At 41.4% G+C, this 17,102-nt stretch overlaps 1 protein-coding gene across 2 annotated transcripts in view; it reads right to left on the bottom strand.

The window, feature by feature from the left end:
- The window catches only part of EGFR (epidermal growth factor receptor), a 148,455-nt gene that overhangs the window by 79,016 nt on the left and 52,337 nt on the right, over positions 1 to 17,102 (bottom strand). The window lies entirely within an intron of this gene.

The following is a 17,102-nucleotide window of genomic DNA, read 5'->3' as shown; positions in this document are numbered from 1 at the left end:
ACATGCTCAGTGATCACAGAATGATGACTTCTAGGGATGGGTGAATTTGTCATTTTCAGTTCCTTGTAGTTCCTTATTTTTCCAGTCTCCAGTTATCCATGTTTTCACATCAGTTTGTGATTCTTTTACAAGTCCCCATGAAAATTCACCAGAATTTTAGTGTGAATTCTTCCTACTATACACATTTTTACACAGCAATTTCCCTTAACATCTTGTATATGATTTTCATTAATGTATGAGCTTTTAAGCATTCATAGCCTTGTATATATATTCTGTGTGGATGGAGAACAAAAATTCAAAATACAGAGGAGTGCAAATTTCAAAGGATGGCAAGCACTGGTTAGAAAGGTTCTCCTTTAAATGTGGACTGAATCAATTTCCCCCCTGCTACCCCCTGCTAAAACTACTGTGGGGGAAGGGAAAGTGGAAAACTGGGGGGGGGGGGAAAGAGAGGGAAAATTGAATATTCCTAACCAGGACCAACATTGCAGCACACTGCAACATTTTGTTGCATGCCTTGCTTCTCTACTTGCTTAATTCTGCTTATCTGTGCCTTAGCACACTATTGGACAGGGATGGAGAACCTTTGGCCCAGCAGTCTTGCTTCACAGTCTCCTAGAGTGCTTCTGCCTGGCTGGAGTGTGGCTTAGAAATCTGATAATGACTTTTGCTTGTCTAGACGGATAACAGAGAGAGGAGTGTGTGAATGTGTGCAGAAACTATCCTGCTGTACAAAAGATAAAGTTTACATTCAATGCTTTGCCCACTAAAAAAGCCCCCAACCCCTGCTATTGGGAATGGAGAAAGCAAACCCTGTGAAATACGAGTTTATGACAAGATGTGCCAATTTTAAAATGAATTTGTCTCAGCAACACTTTTGGGCCCCTCAGTTGTAAAGATATAAATCTTCCACACTATTTTTACATAAGTCAGGGCATAGTATCTTAAGGGCCTACAACATTCATCTCATATATGGCAACACTGTCAGAGATGCTAAAGCACCCATTTGTGCCTCACAGTTCAACTTCATATGAAATAAATGAAAGGATTCAAGGTCAGGCACTCTTTCTAGATGTCTGTTCACATCACAAAATTGGCAGCAGATCTATACAGGTTTCTGCCCATACATACAGCTCAAAACCTCAAGGGATGCACTGCAGCACTCCTTCTCAACCCATTTTAACCTCTCTTTCAGAAATGTCCAAGAGAGTATTGTCTCTACAGGATAAAAAAAGGCATGAACTGCTGCACGAAACAGTTATGCTAAAGCCAACATGCCATGAAGACAATCTGATGGGAAAGAAAGCAAATCCAATTCTTTTGAGAAAATAAACATTTTAATCTAAACTTCCACTACATTTTTATACTCTTCAAAAAAAGTGAATGTTTTGTTTTTCTGAGCAAAATGAAATAGCCCCTTGTTCCCTACCCTGAGCACCATGAAGGAAAAGTGGGATACTAACACTGTAAATAAAATTGCTTTAACCACTGCTTACTCATGAAAGGCCTAGCATTTAGCACACTGTTTTGCTGAATGCATACGCTTATATCATACACAATGAAAATGTGAGTCTGTGAATATTCGTATATGAGTACAGCATTTGGGAGTTCATTCCACACAGTTAAATATCATGTGGAAGGAAGAGCACTGCTGCACACCTGCATGCCTCACCACTGCCACCACAACATCTTCTCATCAGCATATTTGGGGATAATGCCTGTGAAGAGGAATTTGCTATACACGCATAAGATCCCCTGTGATTTGGAACATTGGACGGTCAGGGTTCCAAATCACAAGGCTATGCACATGCAGCTGGCTGCCCTCTAAAGGCACTGTTGTTGTTTAGTCCTTTAGTCATGTCCGACTCTTCGTGACCCCATGGACCAGAGCACACCAGGCACTCCTGTCTTCCACTGCCTCCCTCAGTTTGGTCAGACTCATGTTGGTAGCTTCGAGAACACTGTCCAACCATCTCGTCCTCTGTCGTCCCCTTCTCCTTGTGCCCTCCATCTTTCCCAACAACAGGGTCTTTTCTAGGGAGTCTTCTCTTCTCATGAGGTGGCCAAAGTCTTGGAGCCTCAGCTTCAGGATCTGTCCTTCCAGTGAGCACTCAGGCCTGATTTCCTTCAGAATGGATAGGTTTGATCTTCTTGCAGTCCATGGGACACCTGTCCTCAAATGTATTAGGTTGGGAACAGAGCCAATATGACTCTATGTGACCGTTAATCAGAAGGGAGTGAATGCCTAAATACGCCTTGAGTAGAAGAAGTTACGCACATTCTAGTTTGTGTGCCTGTTTTTTTTCTATTGTTAAAATATACTTTCTTTAGAATCTAAAGAATCTCACAATATATTCAGAAGAGTAAGTTAGAATTGCTTATTATTACCTTTTAATAGTTTCTTTTGATAGTATTTATGGCTTTTGCAAGTTCTTCTCTTGTCTAAAAACTGGTAATGTTGGAAGAATATAGGCATTTGCACATGTCAGGAGAAGGAGAAGGGTACACTGTACAACCAAAGCCATATATGGAGTTGGGCACGACTGGTGCCATTCACAGACATAAGCCTGATTTAAGCATGGCACCACTACATCTCAGTCAGATTAGCTTGCCTACATTTGAAGCATTACCATCCCATGAGTTCAGGGCCATATTGGAATGCTAACGCTGACATGCTCAGGAACCAGTGTCTCAATTTACCTGCAAGGTTAAGATGCAGCATAGGTAATTTTCTTTCTGCACATAGATCATCACATTTAAAATTTGGTTGTAGTTATGCTTATTAATCTAGTCCATGCTGCATTTACTGGAATCCTTGTTTTCTCTCTTGCTCATGAAGACAACTGAAGACATACCCAGTTTTGTGGAGAAACTGACACAACATACTGTGTTTTCATCAACTGAATTCAGACACAAGGAAGAATCCCCCCCCCCCCCGGTTATATTAAGCAACAGTTTGTACAAATAATAGTTAGAAATTATAATGCAATATAAATAATTATTCCTATGAAGAGAAAACTGTTGCTACAATCCTATGCCCAAGTTCACATACATTTAAGCAGTACCAAATTGGCCTAATAATTAACAAACCATAAAAAAAATTCTGAAAACAGCACTGCTCTTCCTCGGGAGTGCTTTGTTCTCCAAATCAGCCATGGTATAATAGATGATATCATACAAATGTTCTGTTGAATTTTACTACCACAAAAAGGAGTTTAAAACATTAATACTCTGTAATATTGCTTAGCTTAATATGTGGACATGCTTTTCAAAACTGATTTTATAAAGCTGCATTGCATCTGTTTTCCCACACTCCCTTCAACATACGTAACAAAGTTAGCAGATTACTTGCACTGTGGCTATGTCTTGCTCAGGACTTTCTGCTTGCATACCACAACAGCAGTGCTTGTTCAGACACTTTTGTGTTTTTCCTAATATCACAGAGCTAGAATGGGGTGAGGGAGCAGAGAAACTATTTTATCCCAGGTAATATCCACAGTGTGTGCAACTGCATAGGGTAAGGTTACCAGATTTTTTCAAAGAATCTGGGGACACTTTTTTTTGGAAAAGAGAAAAAAAAGTTATTTTAAAAAGTTACTTAAAAAATAAGTAATATCTTCTCTTCTGTGGTCTCCTCTGTCCCACGGCCTTCCTCTGGGCCTCGGCCTGCTCTCTTGGAGTGCTAGCCACCATGGAGTAGGCTCGGGTCAGGCCTGGCCTTGGCCACGTGTCCTTGCCCTCCCGGTGCTCTACCTCTCCTCCTCAGTGGTGGTGATGGCCGTGGTGAGGCAAGGCCAGGGCTCCCCTCTTTTTTTTCCTCCTTCCTCTTTCTCTCTCTTCCTTCTCCTTCTCCTCTCCTCCTTCTTCCTGCATCAGCTCCAGTGTTTACTGGCCCCTGGTCAGCCGGGTGGCCAGCGCTCTTGCTCCCAGCTTGATTTAGGTTGTAGCGGGGGGGGTGTGAGCGGTTCCCCCAGTTGTCATGCTGGGCATTCCTGGTTCCCCTTTGGCAGTGGCGGCGGCAGCAGCAGTCTCAGCAGCCCGGAGCCAGCCTGGTGGCATAGTTGGCTCTGGCAGGCTTCAGAAGCTGTTCACTGCCGTGGCACCTGCCATTTTGCCTCACCGGAAGTCCCCACATGATATGACTTGTGCTGCTGAACCAATCACGCAACATTCATTCCCTACTAATAAATCTACAACACTTAAAATATAAATCCGGGGACATTAAATGAAATCTGGGGACATTCCAGGGACGGATTTTGTCCGGGGACAGATTTGTAAATCCACGGACTGTTCCCAGAAAACGGGGACGTCTGGTAACCATGGCATTGGGAGAACAACATTTGTAGGCTGCCTCTACAAAATAACAGAAAGCGTTATTATCAACCATGATTCCCCCTTGCAACAATACTTGCTCATTTCTGCTAGCAAGATATTCACCCACATTTTATCTCTTCTATATACCACATATTTATTTTGAAAAAGGATGGACTCCACTAAAGGGGCTGTACTGAAAGAAAACAAATCCCCGGGGGCAGGAGGAACACAACTTAAAACAAAAATACATGTGTGAGACAAAATACCGAGGCATCTCGTCTCACTATTTGATAATGCATTTCGTCTAAAATATTTATTACTTTTACAATGTATTCCAGCTATTTTGCAGACTAACATGTAACTCATAGCGACAAGCAGCTGCATAGATTCCATGAGTGCATTTTATGTTTCCCTTGATCCAACAGGGGAATGATAGATAAATTCTCTCTCTCTCTCTCTCTCTCTCTCTCTCTCTCTCACACACACACACACACACACACACACACACAAACAACAACTGGGGATTTGTACAGTGCTTTCAATATTCCATCAAAGTTACCCAATCAAGCAAGCTTCTGGAACTGCTGCAAGAGCAATAAATTGCTTCATTTGCATGCAGGAAAGGTCAAAAGTTTAATTGACAAGTAAAATCTAAACCTAAATAAAACATTTTCCATTTCTAATAACAGATATTATAATTTTATTATTTGTACCCCACCCATATGACTGAGATGCGTTTAACATTAGGAGTCAAAAAGCTTCTGAACCCAGAATATCTCATTATGCTGGCCCTACTGTGGTTATTAGCAGTCAATTTCACCAATTAGTTAATATTCAATATGCATCAACTTCACTTTGCTGAAGTTATTTAGGGAACCCTAAAATTAAAAACTGAAATATTCTGAGAGCAACAGAAGATTCTTGACCACTATTTTATTATGAAATTATGAATTAACATTATTTGTGCCCAGAGTAATGCCATAGAATTAAGGGTCCTGTACTTTCAGAGATGTTTTAAGTTCCTTCCATACATTTTTAGCTGTCATTGATTAAAGAAAGGCCGTCTCTGTCATGGTTTTCCTCCATAATGATCCAGAGCAGATCTCAACACATAGTTTAGCGGCGTAAACACGATGCAGGTTTCCATAAAATAGACCAGACGCATCAGCTTCATCCAGGAATTATTTACTAAAGGCAAATGAGCATAACAGTTCAAATCCCACTCCTCAGAACTGGCACAGTCCATAGGAAACCCAGTTGCAGCAAAACCTTAACTTAAACTTATAATAAGACTAAAAACTTAGCACTTAAAAAATATTACCGTATTTTCCGGCGTATAAGACGACTGGGCGTATAAGATGACCCCCAACTTTTCCAGTTAAAATATAGAGTTTGAGATACACTCGACCGCAGATTCTCCACCCGGCGTATAAGACGACCCCCGACTTTTGAGAAGATTTTCCTGGATTAAAAAGTAGTCTTATACGCCAGAATATACAGTATATATAGATTACCACATAGGAACTAAGGAATCAGCTATACAGCTGAAAATATAGTTTTAAGTGTGTTCTAAGTGACACTAGATGGCGATGGTGAGCCTTATGGAAAATTCAATGTATTTTTTAAAAAAACGGTTAAAAAAAGCTTTTTCAGAATGGTTTTTTATATGTGTGTAGATTCCACCTAAGTAGAGAGAACCAAGAAGAAAAGAGAGACAGAAAGTGAAACCGGGCTCCTTCTGGCCTGTTCTTATAGGCTGCATGGCCTTGAGAGAAAGATAACAGGACCAGTTTGACCAAAACACCTGCTCTCAGCACAAAGGAAATTTACTTGTCAGCTAGAAACTTCCAGCTTGTATCACACAGAGAAGTTTCCAGAAGCTTCTTGAATAGAAAAAGAAAGATCTCTACACTTTAAACCAATACTTTCTGTACCAAAAAATGCAAACCATGTCAGTCTCCAACACATTACTGTACAAAGGTATGGGAAAATATGGAGGCTGTATTCAACACACTAAATCAAACATTAAAACCACACCAACAAGTGCAAAAGATACTAACATGATTGACAAATACTTGATTTTGTTTAAAATTGTTTTTTTTTAAATTGAAGTCATTTCATGCATTTTAAATATGCAAGACTACTTGTATTCAGTTGTTGCTGTTTCATATGAGTCTACAATGTCCTGCCAGGATATCTTTTGGAATGATAGCAAAGGTCTTACGATAGCATTTCTGAAGTGCTGGTGGGGTATCACACCTTTCTTAGCTAATTGTTCTTTCTCATTATTAATGTTGGTATTGTTTGGGGTTTGAAAATTAGAAGAAATCTAATAGGCTGGCTTTTACTAGATAGCCTCTTAATTTATTTTGAATCTATCTTTAAGTCTGCACTGCCTGCAGAAGAACATAAGAGCCGCCCCAGGTGTCCCCCCACCCCCAGAATACAGAACCCCAGTAAGGCACATTACAAGGCTTGTACCTTTATCTTTTGTTGATCTGCAACTCTCTCCTTGCATTTTCCAGTGACCATTTCCATGGTCCACAAGGGTATGCAAGTGCCTACCGATCAAACAGTCCAGTTTCTTATCAATGCTGTGCAACTGTATGCAGATCAGTTGTACAGTCCGGCCAACCGACAAACATCGATCCCCCAGCAGATGCGCTTTGCCAGCTTCCCAGCCAGCATTTTCTCATCAAGGCCCGGGGAAAAGGGCAGAGCACCCTCAGCCTCGCCCACGCTCTCCTCGCGTTCCTCCTGTTCTTGGTCACTCACCTCTGTACGCAGAGGGTCAAAATAATTCTGAAGAGGTATAGCAAAATCCTTTAAATCAGGCTGCAGCTTTTTTTGGAGCAAAGTACACCTCAAGTTTGCTTTGTTTAGTCCTTGGTAGTGTTTCGTCCTTATCCGAGTTTCTAGCAGCTAGGCTATCCTTAGGCATTCAGTTCCAAGTTAATGGCTATGGGTTTGGATATTGATTTTTTATTTTTCTTTATTTTTAAAAAAAAATCATTTCAGAATGTTCACTGTAACATTTCTCTACAAAAAGGGGGGCACATGGCCAGGTTAGTGTGCACATGTGCAGAAGTTAGTGGGGTTCCAGCATTTTCAATGCAGGTGCAGTAGGAAGATGTGAGAGGAAAAGCTGCTGAAAGACCTCAAACCTTCCCCCTAACAAATGTTAGCTTTAAAAATGCATGAGCAATCATTAGGCCCAATGCAACATGTGTGTGTTCAGCAGAAAAAGGAGTGCTAATTTAAGTGCCTGGGTTTATATGGTGTTCCTGTGACTTTAGCTCCATTAATTTTTATGCATTACAAGGCACTACCATAAAGAAAACACTCTGTGTAGGCTCATAAATGGTTAAGGAAGTGCTGTGTGCATGTAAAGACTCTGAATAAAACTTTGTGTAGCTGGTCTTTACTGTTTCCATTCAGTTCCAAGTGTGGACACCATTGGGGTTCACGCATGAGCAACATTAAAGGTCACCAAATGCTACACCAAAATGTCAGAATTTTTGTAAGAAAAATAAAACTTACATTTCTTTTCTTTCTTTTTTAAAGTGATTTCACTGTTTTCAGGCTTACAAGGTTTCCTTTTTATCAATGCATGACACATTTCTTCTAAGGATCTGTCACTTGTGGTAAATGTCCAAAACTTACCAGACATTTGAAGACAATGTGATTTGTTCCCACAGGTTGCCTATTTTAAGGTTGACTCTTAATTTCTGGCTACAAAACACCAGTTGGGCTGCTGCTTTCGCCTGTACTACCTTTGTAGTGACTATGCTGCACAAAGCAGGAAAATTTAGTATCAAAAGCTATGCAAACCATCAAGACTCTAGTAGAAACAGACAGAACTCCATGATATGAGAAAAGTGAATTAAAAGTACAGAGAAGTGGAGTGGGGAAGGAATCTCTTGCATCATTCTAACTATTTGTACTTCCCTTCCCCCCACTCCTTCTTTCTTTTTAAAAAAAACATTCTGGAAACTACTTTAACGGTGGATTCTGAAATGATCCTCAAAAGATGCACTTTACTTCACAAAAGCTGGCACATGCTAACAAACATATCTGATACTGCTCTGAACTGCAACTAAGGGTGAAGACACCCACACTCAGAAGCATGGAAACAGACTGTCATTTGCTGCATTCTAAGGAATTTATCTCCATGCCAGATAATGTATGTTCAAGGTACTTTAACTGAATTGCAGAATGTCTGTGTCTCTATCCTAAATCTAAATGTTTTCAGAGCAACTGTTGTGTTTAGGAAATTGTGGCTAACATGCTGCTCTCCAGACGTTGCTGGATTAAGGATACTACAGGCCCCACCAGCATGGACAATGTTCAGGTATGGTGGGAGGCAGAGCTGTCAGTCATAAAACTAGTGCCCCCCCTCAATTCCTCTCATTTTCCTTATGTGGAAAGCTTGGGAGAAAATACCCCCCCACACACACACACTGTTTCCCCCGCTCCAGATAGGTCCTGAATGCTTGGAAAGAGTCCCATTTGGTTCAGGCTACTTTCAGGGCATCCCACTTCAACTAAGACAAACCTTGAATCTCTCTGAAGGGGACTGAACTGAAAGCATATCCCTAAAAAGTGGTGCTACCTACCGGTAATTCAGAGAGCATCCAATTTGGATGGTGTCTAAGTTCTGTAACGGGTGGAATGAATCCCTCCAGAAGTCCTTTAAGAGTCAGCGCTTAACTCATACAGTATGTAGGACTCTACTTCAGAAGTAATGAGAAGTTTAAGAAGGTCTTTTAAGAGCCAGTGTGGTGTAGTGGTTAAGAGTGGTAGACTTGTAATCTGGGGAACCGGGTTCGCATCTCCGCTCCTCCACATGCAGCTGCTGGGTGACCTTGGGCTAGTCACACTTCTCTGAAGTCTCTCAGCCCCACTCACCTCACAGAGTGTTTGTTGTGGGGGAGGAAGGGAAAGGAGAATGTTAGCCGCTTTGAGACTCCTTCGGGTAGTGATAAAATGGGATATCAAATCCAAACTCCTCTTCTTCTTCTTCTTCTTTCGTTTCTTCTTGAATTTTTTACACTTCTTTAGATTTGAAGAGAGATACGTGTGTTCAAGTTTAAATGTGGATCCAAAATTACAAGGATATGTTAAAGGCATATGGTTGCTACAGAAAATCAAACTTCAGCATTCACGATCAAATTTGATCACTCAGTAGTGCAGGCAGAACCATCTGCTATTTCATAATTCCACTACTGCAATCATTACTCTATAGCATGTTATCATTGTCTGGGGAAGGTTAAATCTCTTTATAAAATGACTGGCAATATTATACAACCATTTCTTCCCCCCTAAGTAGGTCACGGAATACCAGGAATTTCAAATCTCCCCATCCAGGCAGGCGTGCAAGTACAGCCATTTTGCCAAAGAAAGCACTGAGGGAGAAAAGGAAAATATTTCCTTACATCCTGCTATACTTGTTTCATTGGTTTGTTCAGCTTTGTAAGCCGACACTGTCCTCACTTATGAAAACATATGAAAAACAACAATGAGATTGTGAATAATCAAGTGTATGCACACATATGGGGTAGAATAGAAGAGATATAGGTTGATAGACCAAAATTTCCACATACACAACACTGAAAGACATTTGGGATCAGTGCTATTCTATAAGGATGCGACTTATGAGCAGAATCCTATGGAATATTGATGTTTTCAAATTAGCGACATTCTCTTAAAATAAGGAGACCTAACAAACCCTTGTCCAAACATTAGCAGTGGAAAGGGGGAGGAACCCAGTTCTTGCCCACTTTGTTCACATTTTTAACAGGCCCTTTTCCTGTACCTTACTTTTCTGCTTGTCAGGCTGCTATTAAACCAGCAATTTTTTTCCTTGGCATGGAGACATGTAATGGGAAAAACTTTGCCTGCCTTCTTTCTGTGTGTCAGACTGCTGTTAAAAGGCCCAGTGCAGAGCCAATGAAAACAAATGCCTAATCTTTTCTTTATTCTGCTCAGCCACAGATCACTCCAACTTTAGGAGTATAGTTGTACCGTTTCTTTAGTTGTACCTGCTTTATCCCCTTCTAAATAAGCAGCAAGCTTGAGAATGGAAATAGTGGGAGTTAAAAGGGGTGGAATGTCTTAAGGGTACCCATAACAGACCTCTAAGCTCAGGTCACTGAACCCAGGAAAAATTTGGGGAGGTTCCACTACAGTGTAGCTGTAAGTCAGAAGGGAGATTTTTGAATACATCCTGCCCATGCAACACCTATCGCTTGGTCATTATTTTTCCTAGAAAGATGGAATCAGGGATCTTGACACTTCAGTCTCCCACCTGCTTATAAGACCACTTATTATCTATGAAACCTATTATGTTACCCCAGTAACTATGATGGTAAGAGTAGCACAATGTTTTCATTTGCTGGAAGCTGCTCAGGGTGGCTGGGGCAGCCCAGTCATACGGGTGGCATATAAATAATGAATTATTATTATTATTATTATTATTATTATTATTATTATTCCAGAATTGATTCCACACGCTTCAGCAATGTCATCTGGAACCTTGGGTGCAATAAGATGTACAAGGAGTCCTGTTTTGTTTTTTTCTGTCTCCCAGCCCTCTGAAGTTTAGCATGGAGGTATAGCTATATTGCTCATCTGCAAAAACTACTGAACTAGGTGCTGCTACTTTCAAACAGCAGTATTTTTAATAAGCCTCTGCATAGTCTTCCTTCAGAAATTTGGCAAGCATATTACAATACAAACTAGTCCCAATTAAAATGGATATATCTGGGTGTGCAGAGTCTTTTGCTCTTGTTAAAGAATCACTGCTGTTTGTTAACTACAGAACATTGCTCTGGATACCTTCTTTTCTTGAAAAATAAGTACCTGCTTATCTGTGGTTTGTCCAAGCAGGCATTTCTTTAACCCATCAAGAAAGAGTGAAGCGCAGCTTGTTTCACTGTATTCTCAGGATAGTAATAAAATACAAAAAAAAAAAAAAATAGTTCATTAATGCCTGTGATTTGCTCATCTCTCTGCACAATGCAGCTCCTTACTCACAACTTTGCAAAGAACAAGTAAACTAGCTAAACATTGGAAGTGTTTCCCCATCCATATTTGATCTCTTTCTTCATATCTGCTTTGGGTCATCATTGTTTGTTCTAATTTGACACTTCTTGGTATGTGGATGCAGACTTTGCAACAGAACATTGATACTAAGATACAGTTTGCATCCAACTAAAAACTAATAAACTGAGGAAGGCCAGGTTTAGTAGACTAACACTAGTAGGGACCTAACACTAGTAGGGATGCAGGTGGTGCTGTGGTCTAAACCACAGAGCCTAGGGCTTGCCGATCAGAAGGTTGGCGGTTCGAATCCCCGGACAGGGTGAGCTCCCGTTGCTCAGTCCTTGCTCCTGCCCACCTAGCAGTTCCAAAGCATGTCAAGTGCAAGTAGATAAATAGGTACCGCTCCGGTGGGAAGGTAAAAGGCATTGCCATGCGCTGCTCTGGTTCACCAGAAGCGGCTTAGTCATGCTGGCTACATGACCCGGAAGCTGTCTGCGGCCTATAGAGCAAGATGAGCGCCACAACCCCAGAGTCGTCTGCGACTGGACCTAGCAGTCAGGGTGCTCCCCGCCATAGGAAGCGGGGAGCGCCTGGGCGGCTGCACTCCAAAACAGTTCTGCGCTCTGCTGGGGAAGCCGCTCGTTAGCTACACAGTACAAGCCTTGGAAATGTAAATAGCCGCCACCGCCTCGTCTTCCCTCACTCGGGAAAAAGAATGTTTTTGCTTGAGTGGCGCTGGCCTGACTTAGTGTGGCCAACAGCTTTTCCTTTCACCCATGCATGCACACACGCTCTCCAGGGTTGACAGGAATGGTGTGCTTTCCTTAGCCCCCCACCCCACCATACGAGAGAAATAATAACTGTCAATATGTAAAATGCAAAGGAAGCAGCGTGGGTGTATGAGGGAACACCCCCCCCCCCATCACATTTGGGCAGCGTTGGGGATGGTCCCAATAAGGGTTTTTTTTTGCAAAAATGTGGGTCATAATCATGACAACATATAGTCCGGCCCCCCACAAGGTCTGAGGGACAGTGGACTGGCCCCCTGCTGAAAAAGATTGCTGACCCCTGACTTAACACTATTTCCTCATTAAGTCTAATTGGTTCCATTGAAATAGTGTATTTCTTATAACCACGAAAACTATTCAGACATATTATTATACACGCATAACTCATTTATTCAGTAATCTTTGAAAAACAGGAGGAGGAGGAATTCAAGAGTTTCAGCATCAGCTTAAACACCAACATGGTTTTTAAAAGACTGAACTTTAAATTGATATCTGGAGAGACCTTATGAGGAAAAGATGAGACCATTTACTGTTTCCAGAAAGCTGGATTCCAGATTCATCATTTAGCTATGATGAAACATAACCCTGTGTATGGGACACAGAAATCAAGTAGGACAGCCAGCCAAAAATGAGGACGGAACTGGACAAAAAGAAAAAGAAAAAGAAAAAATGCAGGCACAAGGGTATCACAGCCAGAAGAGAGCAACAACAGGAACAGTAATAGAGGAAATACTGGGGGGGGGGGGGCTGCAGCTTGGCAACTTCAAAGGAGAAGGGCTCGGCAGCTGTGGCAAGAGCCAGAAAAATGAGAAACTGGGAGGAAGCTGAATGAAGGAAGAGAGGTAGGCATGCCAGCTGTAGTCAAGAGCGGCACGAAAATGGCATGGAAGTGGCAAGGATGTGAAGAGGGAAAGCTGAGTGGGAAAACAGCTGGGACAAACAGAAGAGTAAGAAGACTAGTATTATTCCTCGCTCAAGATATTGCAACACTTTAATGCCATTTGAACTAGTGAATTCTAATAACCAAAAGTAAATATTACTGGGGTTGCACTGTCTTCAGAAGGAGAAGAATTTGACTTTGCTAATTGATTTGGAGACTGTTAAAACAAGAGATTAAACATTATAAATGCTGAGTATCTCTTTGTGTATCTCTCTGCCTCTATCTGTTTTATATTATGTTATACAATTATGCAGGCAGCTCCGTAAAGAATCATCTATTGAGTTTAAAGACTGCAGGGATTCCACAAAGCAAACAGAAAGAGAAAAGCATGCTTCATAAGAAAACTGAAATCAGAGTTTCATCAACCTGGAAATCATTTAGTGGTTCCCACACCGCATGAGACTGTATGACGTTACCAGCTATGCTGTTCCCAATTTGTACACATAAGCTGTAGAAGGAAAGTCACTAGTGGTGGGAAACAGATCTGAAAGCAGTAAAAAAAACAAAAGGGTTTTAAAAGCTGAGTTTTGTAACCAGAGGCATAGCGTGGGCGGAGCTGGGGGGGCTGTTGGCCCAGGTGCAGGTTTTTTTGGGTGCATTCCTCATGACGATGTAGGAGTGGCAGGCACAGCTGTCAACTTTTCCCCTTTTTTAAAGGGAAATTCCCTTATTCCTCGCAAGAAAAGGGAAAAGTTGACAGCTATGGTGGCAGGCCATCATGAGCTACTGCATCCTTCTCAAGCCCCCCTCCAGCTGCCCTGTGGTGTCCTTCTCATGCTGCCCTCTAGCTGGAGGGCAGTTTGAGAGATGCAGCAAGCATGTGCCCTGCCAGCCCCGGCCGTGACACTTGTGCAATTCTCACAAAATGGTGCTGTGATTGCAGGGCACCTGAAGGGCGCACTCACACTGCAGCTGCCACCCTGCTCCACGCCGATTTGCAAGGCTGCAGGCTGGTGTTGGCCAGCCAGGCTCCACACTGTGCAGCCGGGCAGGCCTCACTGCGTGGCCCTGCTTGGCTCCAGTGGGTGGGGGTCACTCTGGCAGCGTGCCCTGCCCCCATAGCACGCCCCTGCGCCCTGGCGCATACACGCCTGCCCCCAGCACCAGCTAGGAACACTCCGCCACTGTTTGTAACTGGCAACACAAAGGAACACAGAATATGTTTCTTCGGCCCTAGTTAAACAGTCAAGCTCTCCTGAGGTGGCTCAGTTGCTTAATTCACACAATTCTTCACTGACGTTCTAAATTACTCCCCAAAGTTGAGATGCACTGGGATATGAACGTATTCCAGCAACACTGCTGCTACTCCAGCACACATGAGAATATTAGAAACATTATTTTTGGATGAAATACAATCATAAAACTTTAACAAACAATACCTTTGTAAACAAAAATAAAAAGTGTAACACATAAAATTTATATCGTTCCAAACATTCACAACTTTTATCCATAGACTTCCCTTCTTTCATGTTATGTCTTCCTTATATCTTACGTCTAGATTTCGCACGTCAATTTCCATTTTCATTCATTAAATTCACTCAATGTTATTCAATGTTATTCAAAAAAAAAAAAAAAGAGAGAGAATATTAGAAACATTAAAAAGAAAATCAGATTAGCCACAAAGGCATAAAAGAAGGACAATTGGTTCCCACTGTGGCTAAATGCAAACAACCACATTCCTTTGAAAGCTCACCACGTGGCCTAGCGCCAATCACTATTTATCAGTCTAACCTGTAACACAGGATTGTTGGGAAGATAAAATGGATAGCAATGGAACCCTAAGCTCCTTGCAGGAAAGGTGAGAGAAATCTAAGTTTACAATGCAAATTAGTTGCTTAAAGCGAACAATTACTGCTCAAATATAATTCCCAACCCTATCTGGAGATACTGAGAATTTAACCCGTAATCTTCTGCATACAATGTAGATGCTCCACTAAGATTTTAGAAATCTCTGCTCTATTATCATTCACAGTATCTGTTCTTATCTATAATCCAGTTAAATTAACTGTAGGTTACATTTTAAAGATATTCCAAGAACATTCACTAGCTTCATGCATCAAATGAACATTTATTTGACTAACAATGCCAATATGCTAGAGTGGCTTTCTTTTTAAAAAAGTTGTTTTTTTAAAAAAATTCTTTTTTCACATCACACAAAACAACTCACAATACATCAACTACTTTGATTAGAGATATTAAATCAAATTATTACAGTTCACTCCAAAAAAATCTTTCCACATATTACCATGATATCTTGGGGGGTATAATCTTCTTGACACATATAATCCAAAACTGGATGCCACACATTATTGAAAAGATGGGATTAGAATTCCTTTTGGTCACGCAAATCACCTTCCAGGGCTGCTGTCCATGCTCTGGTGTACCATGCTTCAATGTTCAAGTCCAAGGAGCTGTGCTGTTGCATGGCTATTTCCTTATATGCAAGAAATGCAAGGAGGAGGAATGTAATGCAAAAAGGAATGTTGAAAGTTCTTTATGAGCAATTGGTGGAGTAGACATGTCCTTTATTCCAAGTAAAACAAGTTGAGAGGAAAGTTGTAAGTCCATTTTGTATGTTAAACTCAATGCTTTAAATACCACAACCTAAAATGGGCAAACAGATGTGCAAAACCACCACATAAGTACCGGTATGTAAGATCCAGTCTCCCCACATTCCCTCCAACAGGTTGCTGCCCCTGGCATCATGTGGGAAACTCTGACCTTCTATGTAAGAGTTTCAGAGAGGATTCCCTTAATTGGGCAGAAAGCATTTTAAAAGATTCCCCCTACCCATCCAAGCATATTCCATTTCTCATTAGAGATTATTACTTGAAGGTTCATTTTTGTGGCCACAAGATGGCCAAATTCTACCACAATTAATATTTTGTATATAGTTGGCAATATACCCTATTATATAGGGACGCGGGTGGCACTGTGGTTTAAACCACTGTGCTGCTTGGGCTTGCCAGTCGGAAGGTTGGCAGTTCGAGGCCCTGTGACGGGGTGAGCTCCCGTTGTTCGGTCCCAGCTGCTGCCAACCTAGCAGTTCGAAAGCACGAAGATAAATAGGTACCGCTCCGGCGGGAAGGTAAATGGTGTTTCTGTGCGCTGCTCTGGTTTTGCCAGAAGTGGCTTAGTCATGCTGGCCACATGACCTGGAAAAACTGTCTGTGGAAGAGGACAAACGCCGGCTCCCTCAGCCTGTAAAGCAAGATGAGCGCTGCAACCCCAAAGTCATTCATGACTGGACTTAAATGTCAGGGGTCCCTTTACCTTTATACCCTATTATGTGGCAGGAACATTGACTATAAGGTGGTCCAAAGTGGTCATTTCTTGGTACGGCATGAATAAATGGTTTTAACAGAAAGAAAAACAATTGAGCAGGTTTCAAAATTCATTCTGTTCAATTGTGATCAATGACACACACATTTCCTTGCATCTCTCATAACCAGGAGTTCTTGAATGGTAAATCAGACATCAGATTCAATTACTTCATCTTCTCTAATAAAGTAACACAGAAATAACTGTTGGAAACTGCCCAGAGTGGCTGGGAAACCCAGCCAGATGGGTGGGGTATAAATAATAATAAGTAGTAGTAGTAGTAGCATTCATGTGCACAATGTGTTGTTGCAAATGCCCTAAACTGCCCATGAGATATGCTGCATGATTATTATTATTTAAAAGCTTGCTATCAAATTAAAAAAACAAAGTAGAACCAACAGTTCCTTACAGAAATTCTGATTACATCTTTCACTTCAATCTCATACAATATCGTAATAGCAGAGATGAAACATTACAAATTGCATATATGTTACCTTGGCTACTCCCCTATCTAAAGCTTAAATGTAGTGACCAAGCCAGCATTAATACTCACAGCTCTAACCCAGAATCTGACTTACTGCCATTTTTCTACTTCCTGTTCCTCATTTGTGGTCAAAGGGAATGCAATTGTTTTGACCACAGTAAGTTAGCATGTACACAATGGAAGTTTCAGCAATTGCCTTCTCCCTTTCCCG

Source organism: Lacerta agilis, chromosome 12, assembly GCF_009819535.1.
Source record: "Lacerta agilis isolate rLacAgi1 chromosome 12, rLacAgi1.pri, whole genome shotgun sequence".
In the NCBI taxonomy this organism is placed as follows: domain Eukaryota; kingdom Metazoa; phylum Chordata; class Lepidosauria; order Squamata; family Lacertidae; genus Lacerta; species Lacerta agilis.
Note: the sequence above shows the minus strand (reverse complement) of the source record. Positions and strands in the feature narration are given on the sequence as shown.